The sequence below is a fragment of the Halichoerus grypus genome, chromosome 3 (genome assembly GCF_964656455.1).
Source record: "Halichoerus grypus chromosome 3, mHalGry1.hap1.1, whole genome shotgun sequence".
Classification (NCBI taxonomy): Eukaryota; Metazoa; Chordata; class Mammalia; order Carnivora; family Phocidae; genus Halichoerus; species Halichoerus grypus.
The window spans coordinates 69,997,788-70,012,915 of NC_135714.1; the positions used below are offsets into that span (position 1 = coordinate 69,997,788).

A 15,128-nucleotide genomic window follows, 5' to 3' on the forward strand; every position below is an offset into this window, starting at 1 on the left:
CAAGAGAATTAGATAAAATTTCGTGTGTGAAATGTCTGATAAATTGTAGAAATTCAGTTAAATCCTTGCATTAATTTTTTTTAGAGAAAAATATGGATGTTGTGCTCATATTCTTTTGCTCCAGATTCATTGGGATTTTTCAAATTACTATTAGACATATGAAATCAGTTTAACAATATTACTACATGACTAAAAAACATTCATAATCCCCACTAGGATTGGGAAGCAGTATGTAGTAGCAATGACTAAAAACTCACAGATGATATGAAATTCATATTGTACTGGTTAGAAAATGTGATGTCAGGTTACTTGGAACCATATTTTCTGCTAAATATTCATGATGAAATAAAGACAGTTATTTTAATTCCAGTAATATTGCACCTAGTTCTTTTTAGAGCTAAAGACAGCAGGTTTATATTTGCATATCTGCCTCCCAGGTTGAGATGTAAAGCTAGGAATTTCTGTATCTGCCTACAATCTATGCTGAGCTCTCAGCACACTTTCTTACGTGGCCTCAGGGATTATGATGGCAGTCTTCCAGTCTCCTATTCATTTTCATAAGGTAGCCACAGTAGTCTGTCTAAAATGCAGCCTGGGGGCACCTGAGTGGCTCAGTCGGTTAAGCAACTGCCTTCAGCTCAGGTCATGGTCCCAGGGTCCTGTTATCGAGCCCCGCATCAGGCTCCCTGCTCAATGGGGAGTCTGCCTCTCCCTCTGCCTGCCGCTCCCCCTGCTTGTGCTTTCTCTCTCTCTGTCAGATAAATAAATAAAATCTTTAAAAAATAAAATAAAATAAGATAAAATAAAATGCAGCCTGTTTGAATCTCCTACTCACTGCACTTAGGATGAAAGGAAAACTCTAGGTTGGCATGGCTGGTACTTTACCAGCAGCTTTCTGTTGACCTTTCCTGTCTTCTATCTTATCCCTGCCCGTCATAATCTTTGCCCCAAGGTCCTACTACCCCCTCTTTGTGTTCTTTTTTTGGGAACTGGCTCTTCCACCACTTTGCCTTACCTGGTTTAAGCTAAGCTTTCCACCTCCCTCACTGTCACCTTCTCCTCATCGACACACCTCCCAACTCTGGGTTGCTTGTTTTCTTTTACAAGTGTATGCTCAGCTTTCAATTTGGTTGGGATTTATTTACACTTTGAAGAAATTATCCCTTTGAAATATACATGCAGTAATTTCGGAGTAACATAATTTAAACTGCCGGTCTTGCTAACTGCAGAGTTTAGGAGCGCTTCAGGCTGGCCAAGCAAACAGCCGTCCGTGTCATGATGCAGGCACATTTCCCACCAGTCTCCATCTTAACATTATGTTCCTGCCCCTTTGTACCATTCGGGCGCTCTGAGAATACAGCCTATGAATTTCTGTGAGTCCCAGGGGGTTCACTTGTTTGTCTTTAAATTTTAAGTAAAAACATGGCTGAAAATTGTCAAGTAGCATCCCAGGAGTCCTTACATGAAGAGGCAGTTTTAAAAGTACTCTTTAAAAAGGGAAAAGGGGGGGGGGCACCTGGGTGGCTCAGTCAATTAAGCATCTGACTCTTGATTTCAGCTCCGGTCATGATCTCAGGGTCGTGAGATCCAGCCCTGCATCGGGTCCATGCTGGGCATGGAGCCTGCTTAAGATTCTCTCTCTCCCTATCCCTCTGTCCCTCAGTAGTAATTTCTACACCAACATGGGGCTCGAACTCAGGATCCCAAGATCAAGTGACCTGCTATTCTCACTGAGTCAGCCAGGTGCCTCAGAAAGGCAACTTTTTGAAAGAAAAAAAAAAAAACTCACTAGAATAACTATCCTGCTTTTTATTTATTATGAAAAAATTAAGGGGTACCTGGGTGACTCAGTCAGTTGGGCATCTGCCTTCGGCTCAGGTCATGATCCCAGGGTCTTGGGATCGAGCCCCGCATCGGGCTCCCTGCTCAATGGGGAGCTGGCTTCTCCCTCTCCCACTTCCCCTGCTTGTGTTCCCTCTCTCTGTCAAATAAATAAATAAAATCTTTAAAAAAAATTAATTTTGACTTAAGTGTTTTTAAGTAACCTACCATCTTTCCAGAAATTAATTGATAGAAGTATGCATTGGAATTATTTATTTACTTGTTTCTGCTAGGCACTGGAACCTTTGTTATTGATACAGCCTATCACCTAGCACATTGCCTTAAGAATATCCATATAAATGGAATGGACTACTTTCTGAAGCAAAACTACATCATCTTCTACAAAAAATTTTTGCAAAATGACATCCTTCAGCTCCAAAAGCAGGAAAATAAAATTATCATACTTTCACTGACAACCTTATTTACTAAACTGACCACAGTTTGAAGGTATTAGGAGGTAGTATGGGATGATTAAAAGGAACATGACAAAGGAAAAAGTTTCACATAGGAGTGGTAAAGACAGATTATAAAATATTATTATGCATATATATATTACAATGAAATATATTAGTTCTATAACAAAAAGGTTAAAATATTTGTTATGGTTAGAATAGATACCAATCTCGGTTAGAAACTTTTAAGAACTATACAAACACCCGTCTGTCAGAGGTGACTCCTGCTCGGAGATGACCTCTAAAGCTTTCATCTAGAGGCACACCAAATTTCATCAGGGACACCTTCATTATTTTAGTTGTTAAAGTAAGCCAAATCAATATCATCATGGGAGCATAGGGAGTAGGAAGAGGAGTTATATTTTGGAAAACAATCCATGGGAAATTAAGTGAGGTAACCAAAGGTTTAATTTGGAAATGTAAATATCTATTGATTGGGTTTTCAGTCAACACCGTTCATGTACACAATGAAGGAGTAATGAGGGGCAAAGCAATAGGGACAAGAAGGAGGAAGAAGAGGAGGAAGGTGAAAAGAAATACAGAGGGCACTAAGTGGGTTATTTTCATACATTATATTAATTTACATTTACATATGACATTTGAATAAGGTAATCTTCATCCAAATAATTTCACCCAGTTTAAACCATTACGATACTGTAAAAACCCATCTGAGCCATTCAATGTAATCTTTCTGCATCTCTTTCAGTGGGGGAGGTGAGATGGCGCAGACTAGACTCGATGCTTTCCTTGTTGTGTTCGTAGAAGGAATCGAGTAGCATTTTAACTAGACATTAGCTTTCCCTTCTTCCTTTGGTTCTGTTTGCCAAAGCCCCTACCCCTATGCGGATTTTCTGGGGTTGGGCTGGTGAAATGTAAGAACCCAGAGGATGGATTCAGGAGATCTGTTTCCCATGCCACTTTGTAGCTTGTGGACACTGGGCACACCACTTAATTTTCAGCTCTTCGGTTTCATTATTTGGGAAATGGCGATAATGATGTATCTGTTTTATAAGGTTGTTGCGAAGATGAGTCGGGCCTGTGTGTGAAAAGCCCTCCATAAACTGGAAAGCACTCTCTAGATGTGAGTTATTATCTCCTTTGAAGGGCACAGAATCTGTTTCGATTGTATAGGGGATTGCAGAAAGACTCCTTGACACTTTTAGTCAGAACTTGACACGGAGCTGAATGTCTCTGTAACACGAAAGGGTTCTTGTGTCCCACATCAGCCCGGGGCAGGGTCACCCACGCTGCCTGCGCGGTCACTGCAGTATTCCGTTCTCAGCGGTTGCTCGCCCTGGATCCTCCCACCGGTTTTCCGAGGAGGGCGGCGATGTTCCTAGCCATTTGGGTGGCGCCAGCTAGAGGGCGTGGGCCGGGCTGATCCGCTTAGCGCCGGGCTGCAGGGCGAGGGCGGGCCGGGCCGGGCCGGGCCGGGGGCGGGGTCTCCCGAGGAGGGCGTGGCCTTGCCTCCGGGGCGTTCTGGCGCTGCCGGCGCGCCGAGCTTGGGAGCCAGCAATCGGGCTAGCGCGCGGCTACTGCGCACTCGGCCGCCGCCTGCGCGCATCTGCGCGCATCTGCGGGCGCAGCTGCATTTTCGCCTCCGCGCCTCGCGAGCCGAGACCCGTGCGAGCCGCCTCCGAATCCCGGGAGGACGCGATCCCCTTCGCTTTCCGCACCCGCGCCCTTTCCCCACCGCAACAGGTCAGGGGAGGGCGGAGGAGGTGGCGAGGGCGCACGACTTGAGACTGGAGAAGCAAGGGTCAGGAAGGTAAGCGGAGCCTTGTGCGCCCCCGGGCTGGGGGTCAGCCTCGCCGGGAATGCCGCAGCCGCGGACTTCTGGGAAGCCCAGGCTCTCCCCGCCTCGCTGCCTGCTTCCCAGCACGCTGACTCAAGTAGCTGGCGTTCCCACTTTTCCGGTGGGAACCTTCGGGGGGAACGGGCGAAGGAGACGCGGAGCTCGCATCACCCTTGCAAATCCGGGGCAGGTAGCGTCTGGAAGAACTGGGGGTGGAGCGGTGGGAAACACAGGAAGAGTCCCATTTTCCTTCCCCACTCCCCCAAATCAGTCGTCTGCTGGTGCGCCCCGCGTCTTGCGGAAGGATGTTCGGTTTTGGAACCTAGACTCGGGGTTGCGTAATAGAAGCGTCCCAGAAGTTTCTCGGGGAGTAAAAGCGGGGCTTTTCTCTCTTCCATCCCGAGTTCCCCTTACCTCCCCCGCCGTCATTGTCACCCCTCCCCCTTGCGTCTGATTGAGAGAATTAGTGGATCCAATCCGATCTAATTGTGATTGAGATGGAGGCGCGTGTCGGTGGTCCGCAGCCTCGAGAGAGGGAGGGGGAAAGTTGAAGGTGGCACCTTCTGAGACTTGCCCCTGGGGCGCAGGGAGACTGCATCTGCAGAACGTGGAACTGGTTAATTTCTCTTGATTATTTTTTACGCCGGTGTCTTATCCTCGTGTGACTGCTTCTTTCGAGCCCCCCGACGCTGCGAGCGCCAAGGTCGTCGAATTAAAAGGGAGAGGGCTTGGAGAGTTGTGTGAATCGTACCCACCTTAACGTAATGGTAGTTAGGTTAATGAATCTGCAAGGGATCTTCGGGGGTCTCGATACTTTCTTACTAGGTTGGTTGGTCTTGCAGGAGTTTCTACACTCACATACACCCCAGTATTGTTATGCAAATTGCCCAGGAAGACCTTTGGCTTTGGAGGTGGAGATGTGTCCGTTTCTTCCGGGAGCCAGTCTCTCGCGGGGAGGGGAGGTGCGGGGGGCGCTTGCAGACCATGTTTTGCTATGTTTTAAGTGTGGGATGGGGCAGTTTTAACCCTGTTGGTGCACGTTGAGGGCTGGGGGCCGGGGGATGACATACCATCGAGGAACCAGACAGATTTAAAACCTTAAAGGCGAAACCGGAATTAAGGCGAAGACCCAGTGTTCCCTGGGACAGTTGCAAAGTGAAAAAAGCTCAGAAATTGAGATACAGAAACATCAGGCGAGGGAGCGCCCTGAGAAGTGTGGGGATTTTGCTTGTGCAAGATTATTTCAGAGCGAGGTCATGCAGAGTTCGTAGAAGGTAGGCAGAGGTGGGATACCTCTGCCGGAGGTACGTGTGTCAGACTCCGGGTGGAGATAGAAGGCACGTAAAAGAAAAAGACCTTTGGACTATGAGTCTAGTTATGCTCAGAGGCTTGAGAATACGTAGGCATGGCCCTGTTTCAGTGTTTACTTCCTCTGTCTAATGTATTTCCTTAGCTTGCCTTTCATCTTTAGTGGAAAGGATTCCTTGAGTGGATATTCTGGACAAAATTCACAGGAGAGTTGAAAATTCTCCATGGTTCCCTGCTTTAATTTAAAGGTGTTGTCTCTTGCCACTGTTAGAAAATACTGTATTTGAAGATAAAGACGCAGAGAAGGAATGGAGAGTACTAAAGAATAATGACCCAAGAGAATGGAGACTAGGAGAGAAAGCAAGAGAATAACTCGTGCTACTTGTGTAAAACTAGAAGACTAATTTGAATTTAGCTAATTTAGGAGAGGGGGAACCACAGAAAGGACTTGGGATCTTTAAGACAAAGAAGTATTGAAGAGTAGGACACAAGGCTTTGAAAAAAATGAGTTTAGGTGCACCTAATGGCTCAGTTGAGTCCAACTCTTGATCTCAGCTCACGTCTTGATCTCAGGGTCGTGAGATCAAGCCCCTCAGGCTGCATGCTGGGTGTGGAGCCTACTTAAATAACAATAAAAATGAGTTTAGATATTGGGGGATCCCCCCCTTTTTTCTTTTTCTAAATATAACTTACAGGGATGATGAGACTAGGGGTGTAGGACCTGCAGAAAGAAAATGAACTGTTAACTTATCAGAGTTAACATGTTTTATACGTTCACTGTAGCAATCAAATTTCTGTGGTGGCTTTGGCATTTGTGATTTGCTTAACTCTTCAACTTTGTAAAAATACAATCTTGAATCACAGTGTGTTAAATTAGAATACAAAGGTCATCCAGGGACTGAGAATTTATGGTCAGAAAAGCCCAGTGATTTTATTTTATTTTTTTTAAGATTTTATTTATTTATTTGACAGAGACATAGCGAGAGAGGGAACACAAGCAGGGGGAGCGGGAATGGGAGAAGCAGGCTTCCCGCCAAGCAGGGAGCCCGATGTGGGGCTCGATCCCAGGACCCTGGGATCATGACCTGAGCCGAAGGCAGATGCTTAACGACTGAGCCACCCAGGCGCCCCTAGCCCAGTGATTTTAAACACTGCTTTCTCCTGCAAAATGTGGAGTATGCATGCATTTTTTGCCACCAGAAGTCACTGTTTCGCTGTGAGGTTATAAGACTTAATACTTTGAGGTAGAGTTAGACTACATCAAAACTGGCTGTCTCTTCTGCGTCCTATCTGGTTTGACTGCATTTTGAAGGAGTGGGTTGAGCTAAAAGTTACTGTTTTATTAACTAAAATTCTCAATTGATTTTGGATTAAATTTGGAAGAGTACTGTTCAATTACGATATATATGAGTTGCATGTCTGAAAATGTCTACAAATCACTGTAGCCATGTGATTGTTCAGTTGAAATTATATTGCCTTGAGTTGAAAAGATGGGTAAAAAAATTAAGTTTAGAAAAGCAAAATTGTTTTCAGTATTTTCCTTTCTTTGGAGTTTTTTAAAAAGATTTATTTATTTATTTATTTATTTATTTATTTATTTATTTGAGAGAGAGAGTGAGAGCACGCATGCACAAGCGGGAGGGGCAGAGAGAGAGGGAGAGAGAATCTTCAAGCAGATTCTGCGCTCAGCACGGAGCCCAGGAGCCCAGCACGGTGCTTGATCCCACAACCCTGAGATCACAACCTGAGCTGAAGCCAAGAGTCAGTCCCTTAACCGACTGTACCACCCAGGCATCCCTCAATATTTTTTCAAGAAGCAAGTGAAAGGAGTTTCATGCTCAACTGTAATTTGTGCTTTCATTAAACGAATTTGCATGATCATTTATGAAGTTAATTGGTTGTTCAAATTATACATCTTTAAGATGGACTTATGCTTTCACTTTTTAAAAGGTAGAGCTAATATATGTATAAATATTTGGACCATTGTAAGACAGGGAACAATATACCCTGCAGGTGTCTCTGAAGGTATGGCAACATAGTTGGGATAGTGTCCTTACTATTAAAGCCCTATACTGAAAGCTGACCTTCAACTTGAATTCATTTGCTAACTTAGATATGTCTGTTGAAGCTAAAAGCTTGAAGTTCCTCTATTTTAAGAACTCTAGATTATTAACTAATTTTTCAGGATATTGAGAAAGTATGTTGGAGAGAGTACAAATTAAGGAACTGCATTAACATAAATCTACAAAGTTTTGTAAATAATATTTTCCTCATTAAATTATAAATTCTGGGGATGCCTGGGTGACTCAGTCATTTAAGTGTCTGCCTTCAACTCAGGTCATGATCCCGGAGTCCTGGGATCAAGTCCTGCATCGGGCTCCTTGCTCAGTGGGGAGCTTGCTTCTCCCTCTGTCTGCCACTCCCCCTGCTTGTGCTCGCTCTCTCTCTGTCTCTGTCTGACAAATAAATAAAATCTTTTTTTTTTAAAGATTTTATTTATTTGAGAGATAGAGAGAGAGCGTGAGAGGTGTAAGGGTCAGAGGGAGAAGCAGACTCCCTGTCGAGCAGGGAGCCCGATGTGAGACTCGATCCTGGGACTCCAGGATCATGACCTGAGCCAAAGACAGTCGCTTAAGCAACTGAGCCACCCAGGCGCCCCAAAATAAATAAAATCTTAAAAAATAAATAAATAAATTATAAATTCTGTTCCCAATCTTTAATTGGCTGTAGTTTTCTAGCTGTCTCTCTCTTTTTTATACACAGTAGTTTAATATTTACTGACTTGAATCTCAGATTTTATTCAAATAGATTTCATAAACCCTGTAATACATTTATTAAAATCCTACCGCAGTGCAGAAGTAAACGTGAAATATGTAGTTCTTTGTAGGTACACATCCTTTACTCCTGTTTATATATGCACAACAGAGTATTGTAGAATTGAAACCCTGAGGTTCTAAGGCCATCAGGGTTGCTAATAGGAGTTTCTGTCTTATGCCTTAGGACAGAACTTCTTCAGTAGTGTTCTCCAGGGGAAGAAAATCAGCTGATTTTCTTAAATTAGCTGGCCCATTTTAAACATGACTAAGGATTTCTTGTTAGAGTGACTTTTTCCTATTAAAAGGCTGAAATTATTGTGACAAGTGGAGTCCAGAGGAGTCAATTACATCATTAATATAATACCTCATATTCATTCCTAATACCTCATATGTATTGAGCATCTTCTATGTGCCAGGCAGTACTCTAAGCTTTGGAGAAACTGTGGTAACACCATGATCAAGAAAGAAAGAGCTCATGCAGGTGGACTTTACATTCACATAGCATAAAAGCTATTTACCCACAGCTTTCAAATAATGTATCATTTAAGCCTAATTGCAGCTCTAAAGTTGGGAGTTCATTTTCCATTTTAAAATCAGGAAATTGAGTTGAAGAAGTTAAGTGACTTGACTCTGTGACTCAAAGCCCGGTGCCCTTTCCACTATGGTACACTGAGTTGGCTTTGTTGATATGTGGTTTCCTGTTTTTCAAGAATTACAGCTTGACTTTAAAATATAAATAGTGTTTCTCCCTTGGCTAAGTAATTCTTTCTGATCATTATGGGAATAAAAAAGCATTCTGGACATATATTTGTGACGCCAAAGGAAAATATTATGCAGGCCTATTAAAAAGACATTTGATATTTATTTGCACCATATAAAGATCCTTACCTTCCTAAAAAATTATATGCAAGGGCTTATGAAAAACCATCTCCCTTAGTGTTTGAAATCTATTCAAGTTATGCAAGGTCAGTCACATCCCTATGTGAATCAGGATATACCCATACCATTTCCTTCAATCTTATAGATTCAGTGAATATATGCAATATAGCAGTGGTTTTCAAACTTATATTGTCAGAATCTTCTGGAAGACTTATTAAAACACATGTCTCCCCACCCCCCCACCCCCCAATTTTTGATTCAGTAGGTCTGGGGTAATGCCCAAGAATTTGCATTTGTAACATGTTCACAGGTGATACTGATGATGCTAGTTCTGGAACTACACTTTGAGAACTACTGCCATATAGCAGAGAATTTAAAATTTTAAAAGCATGGTTACTGAACCAGACAGCTTGGGCTTGAATCTTGCATATGCCACTTACTAGCTGTCACACCTTAGGCAAATTGCTTAACTTTTTGTCAAAAACTGAAGGCTCTGCGATTTTACCCTACTTTAACAGGTTAACCTGCCACAGTTTCGTGGGCTCGACTTTATTGCTCATAATAATAGCCATAGCCAGAGTGTCAACATTTTCTTAGACTGGTTCCTTAAGCCCCAGTTTCCAAAGCGAGACGCAGAGAGTCAGATGACACCTGGAAATAAAGAGGGTTGCATTACAGGAGAGGAATCCTGAGCTTAGGGAAACCTAGTCTTTTATAATGGGCAGTGTGCCCTTTGCTCCGGAGGGAGAGACAGTATTTTGTTTATACTGCTCAGTAAACGTGCTGCCCTGTGCTGTAGGAGACACTGTCTATTTTCCAAGGCTGTTCTCTATACAAACATCCTTAAAGATTGTCTAGAACAAAGACAGTTGGTGCCTCTGCTTGTACAATATGCAGAAATGCCATAGACCCATGGAAAACTGGCCCCTAACACTTTTCCATTCCCTTACAAGATGGGGTTAATAAGACTGTTACTCTAATAAGATCTCCCTTACTGGGTAGTTGAGTAGATTAAAGGTACTAAAATTTGGCAAGTACTTGGAGCAGAGCATAGTAAGTGCTACATAAATATTTCCTGTTATTATTCCTGAAGGAAAAATGTGTGTGTGTGTCTTAATGGTAAGTATTACCTTATAAGATGAAATAATTGTTTTACTGAGTATCCCTAACATTGAGTTTGTTCCAAGGAACTTCTTTAATGGGTCTACATTTTAAAATGGGATAATGCATTGTTGTACCAGCCCGTGGGGAATGAGGCAGAAACATTTACTACCAATATTCATGTGTTCTCTCCTGTTTCTCTGCCTCGTTACGATTACATAGAATCATGTGACTAATTCTGGGGGTGCCTGGCTGGCTCAGTCCAAGGAGCATGTGACTCTTGAAGAGTATGCAACTCTTGATCTCGGGGTTGTGAATTCGAGCCCCATGTTGGGTGTAGAGATTACTGAAAAAAAAAAACAAAAACAAAAAACACAACCCAACAACCCATAAATAAACTTTTGGAAAAAAAAAAAAAAGTCATGTGACTAATTCTGTCCAGTGGGCTATCTGTGGGAGTAACATGTGAGCTAAAGCATTTAAGTGGCCCTCATGAGACCCTCCAACTCTCTTTACTATGGCAAACCCTGAAGCCACATTTTGAAATAGTGGAGATTCCAACAGTTTGGGTTTCTCAATGTGGAGAAAAGCTCCTTGCCCTCTTTCCTACCCCAACACACCAGTATGCAATGGACCTGAAGAGTGAGTATGAAATAAACCTTTGTTCTGTCAAACACTGAGATTTTGATTTAATTTGCCACTGCAGGATAACCTGGATGACCCTCACTATCTTCCAGTGCCTGTATATAAATATCATACCTACCTACTGCAAGAAACTTGACTATTTTAAAATATAGATTCTGGATGGATATATATATATCCATATATATATGGATCTAGACTAGGAGCTTGCATTCTGTTGAGGGTATGAGCAGTTAACACTTATTTTTATTATTTTGCATAAAGTAATTTCAGATGGTAAGTACTATGAAAAATAAGTGTGGCCAGCATTGTTACTTTCCTCCCAACACCCATTCCCATTTTTTTGTTGTTAGAAGAACCTTAATTGTGTGTGGGACTACATTGTGCCTAGTCTTAGGTGATAGATCATGCTTGTTCTTAGCCAGTGCTAACAATTTGTATCCTAACTTACCTGCCTCCCCTGCAGCTTTAGGAGGCCATGTGACCTAGCTCTGGTTTTTTGATAGGCAAGGTCTTGGGGAAGGATTTTCCTTTCCTAACAAAAGGAGAAAGATGTGGCTGGCATAGCCACACCTTCCTCTTCTCATCTTCTTCCAGCCTTAAATGTAGGTAAGATATCTGGTTATGGTAGCAGCCTTTTTGTACCATGAGGTGACAAGCATAAAGACAACATGCTAAATATGGCAGAGCAGAAAGAGCCAGAGTTCTTGGTGGCCTCATTGAACGGCTAACACTAGTGGCTACTGGACTTGCTGTGGAAGTATAAACTTCCATTAATTAAGCAGTTGTTACTTGCAGCTAGACACATTCCTAACCCATGTAGATTATAATGGAATTGAGAATGGTTGGCTGGAGGATATGATTGAAGGCACAACAGTACCACATTAGCTGCTGTAACAGGAAGGCCTCTTTGAGAATGTATCTTTGAGCAGAGACCCAAATGATGAGAGGGAGCCAACAAGGTGTGAAATGTATACTTGAGTTTGGGGTAGCACTGGAGTCCTCTTGAACAAGGATTTTGAAATGAAGAGACAGTTGGGGAAATCCATGATGGATTTCTAAGCTATGGGTGCCACATGTCATTGGAGAGCTAAAGGAACTGTGAGTGATCAGATCAGTTTGGGGCCTTGGGAGATTATGATCTGCTTGGGGCAGAGTTCGGGAGAATGCTGATGAAAACAGTGTATGATCCATGACTCACCCCTGACACATTGCCTGTTACCAGGAGACTGTTAACTCCTGGAGGAATGTGTGTGGAAGGGAAGGGAAGTAGACTTGACAGGGACTACTGACCAGTCCACACTCCCTCTGGAATCCAGACGGAGTTCTTTTCCTCATATTCTCCTTTGGGAACTGGGTCATGGTCATGGGGCTTTGAGACTTGCTTATCTCTGTTGTCATTGAAAAGCAATATATGGATTCTCCCAAGCATGTGCTTTGATTGGCAGAAAAATAACCCGAACAATAACTGCAACTGTTTCACTGAGTGCTTAACATGAGCCAGGCATTGTGCTAAAAGTATGACACACATTGTATTTAACCCTACGACAATCCCATGAAGCCCCATATTACTGATGAGAAAGCTGAGACCTTAGGGGGAAAAATAGTAATTTTTTTGAGATTATATAGCTAGTAGGTTGCAAAACAGACCTTTTAACCAGCTTGTCATAAGACTTCTGAGAGTGGGTTCCCTAGAATGTGCTAGGTTTTGGAAGCCCTTAAAAAATGAGGGAAATTTTTTTTTTTTACTTGAATTGTTTTACCTGCTATTTTGGTGAGAAAAGCAATTTGATATACATGACATATTTTTAAAGATTTTATTTATTTGAGATAGAGCACATGCAGTGGAGATGGGGGGGGGGTGCGGAGTGATAGAGGGAGAGGGAGAAGCAGACTCTCCACTGAGCAGGGAGCCTGACCTGGGGCTCGATCCTAGGACCCTGGGATCATGACCTGAGCTGAAGGCAGATGTTTAGAGGATTGAACCACCCAGGTACCCGGACATTTTTATTTCTGAATAAATTTGTTCCAAGAGGCTGGAAGGACTACAGAAGACCTGGCAGGGTACATTCCTAAATGAAACATATTTGTTTCACTTATATAAAATGTAACATAAATGTTGCTGACTTAAATAAGACCTGCTGTGTATTCCCCTCCCCCGCCAACTCCACAAGAGCTGCTATGTATTGAATACTTATGATGTGTCAGTGTGCTAGGCATTTTAGCTAGATTATATAATTCACTCTTTTCAGTAACATTGTAAAATTTGCTATTTTCCATTTTATGGATGGGAACACTGAGGCTGGTAAGGTTTAATTTGCCCAAAGTGATCACCTGTCTCACTTGAACCTGTCCTTTTTCTGCTGTACAGCCAAGTTGGTACTTTCTCTGCTTTTTTCTTTTTAAATAGGAAGATTTTAAACTGCCTACTCCCCCCCATCACATTTTGTCTTTATAATCTTTGGGAATAATATTAAAAATGTATGTATGAAAACTTAAGGAAGACCTCTGATTTCAATATTTACAGGCCAGTCCATTTTCCTTCCAGCCCCTGTATTTAGAGAAAAATATGTTTACACAGATAATAAAGGATTCATAGCATACATAATAGAAGTGTCCCTTTCCAGAGAAGTCACCATTTATAGTTTGGTGTATGTGTGCACACACGTGTGTGCGCGTGCATGCACATTTGTGTTTGTATGGTGCTGAAACAAAAAACATTTTTTTAAGCAAATTGGCCCACATTGTACATGTTACACATCTTGTTTAGATAAACGTATTATTTTTGATGTTTTGTTGCATCTCATGATGTATCATAACTGATTTAGCCATTTCTGTGTTGGCATGTATTAAGTTGTTACCAGTTTTCTTAATGTTATAAACAATATTTTATTGCACATAATTCCTTGTGCACGTGTGACTATTTTTATTTTGTTCTGTTTTTGTTTTAAGTTTATTTTTTAAATTTAAATTCATTTAACATATAACATATTATTGGTTTCAGAGGTAGAGGTCAGTGATTCATCAGTCTTATATAATACCCAGTGCTCATTACATCACATGCTCTCCTTAATGTCCATCACCCAGTTACCCTATCCCTCCACTCCCCCTCCCCTCCAGCAACCCTCAGTTTTTTCCCTGAGATTAAGAGTCTCTTATGGTTGGGCGCCTGGGTGGCTGAGTTGGTTAAGCGACTGCCTTCGGCTCAGGTCATAATCCTGGAGTCCCTGGATCGAGTCCTGCGTCGGGCTCCCTGCTCTGCAGGGAGTCTCCTTCTCCCTCTGACCCTCCCCCCTCTCATGTGCTCTCTCTCATTCTCTCTCTCAAATAAATAAATAAAATCTTTAAAAAAAAAAAAAAGTCTCTTATGGTTTGTCTCCCTCTCTGGTTTCGTCTTGTTTCATGTTTTCCTCTCTTCCCCTATAATCCTCTGCCTTGTTTCTTAAATTCCACACATCATGGGGTGCCTGGGTGGCTCAGTCATTAAGCGTCTGCCTTCAGCTCAGGTCATGATCCCAGGGTCCTGGGATCGAGCCCTGCATCGGGTTCCTTGCTCGGCAAGGAGCCTGCTTCTCCCTCTCCCACTCCCCCTACTTGTGTTCCCTCTCTAGCTGTCTCTCTCTCTCTGTGTCAAATAAATAAAATCTAAAAAAAAAGAAAAAAAAAAAACAATTCCACACATCAGTGAGATCATATGATAATTGTCTTTCTCTGATTGACTTATTTCGCTTAGCATAATACCCTCTAGTTCCATCCCCATCATTGCAAATAGCAAGATTCCATTTTTTTTTGTGATGGCTGCATAATATTCCATTGTGTGTGTGTGTGTGTGTGTGTGTGTGTACATACACATACACATCTTTATCCATTCATCTGTTGATGGACATCTGGGCTCTTTCCATAGCTTGGCTATTGTGGACATTGCTGCTATAAACACTGGGATGCAGGTGCCCCTTCAGATCACTACATTTGTATCTTTGGGGTAAATACCCAGGAGTGCAATTGCTGGGTCATAGGGTAGCTCTATTTTCAACTTTTTGAGGAACCTCCATACTGTTTTCCAGAGTGGCTACACCAATATCTTCTCCTATTCTGTCGGTTGTCTTTTGGTTTGTTGACTGTTTCCTTCACAGTGCAGAAGCTTTTTATCTTGATGAAGTCCGAATAGTTCATTTTTGCCTTTGTTTCCCTTGCCTTTGGAGATGTGTCTAGCAAGAAGTTGCTGTGGCCGAGGTCACAGAGGTTGCTGCCTGT

At 42.5% G+C, this 15,128-nt stretch overlaps 1 protein-coding gene across 16 annotated transcripts in view; it reads left to right on the forward strand.

The window, feature by feature from the left end:
- Nucleotides 1-15,128, forward strand: part of AFF1 (ALF transcription elongation factor 1) — a 238,085-nt gene that overhangs the window by 34,645 nt on the left and 188,312 nt on the right. The window contains exon 1 of one of the 16 annotated variants that reach the window (XM_078068914.1): nucleotides 3,823-4,101. The exons of the other annotated variants lie outside the window; for them this stretch is intronic. The gene's annotated coding sequence lies outside the window, so the exon portion shown is untranslated. Of the gene's footprint in view, nucleotides 1-3,822; nucleotides 4,102-15,128 lie in introns of those variants that run through there. 16 annotated transcript variants of the gene reach the window in all.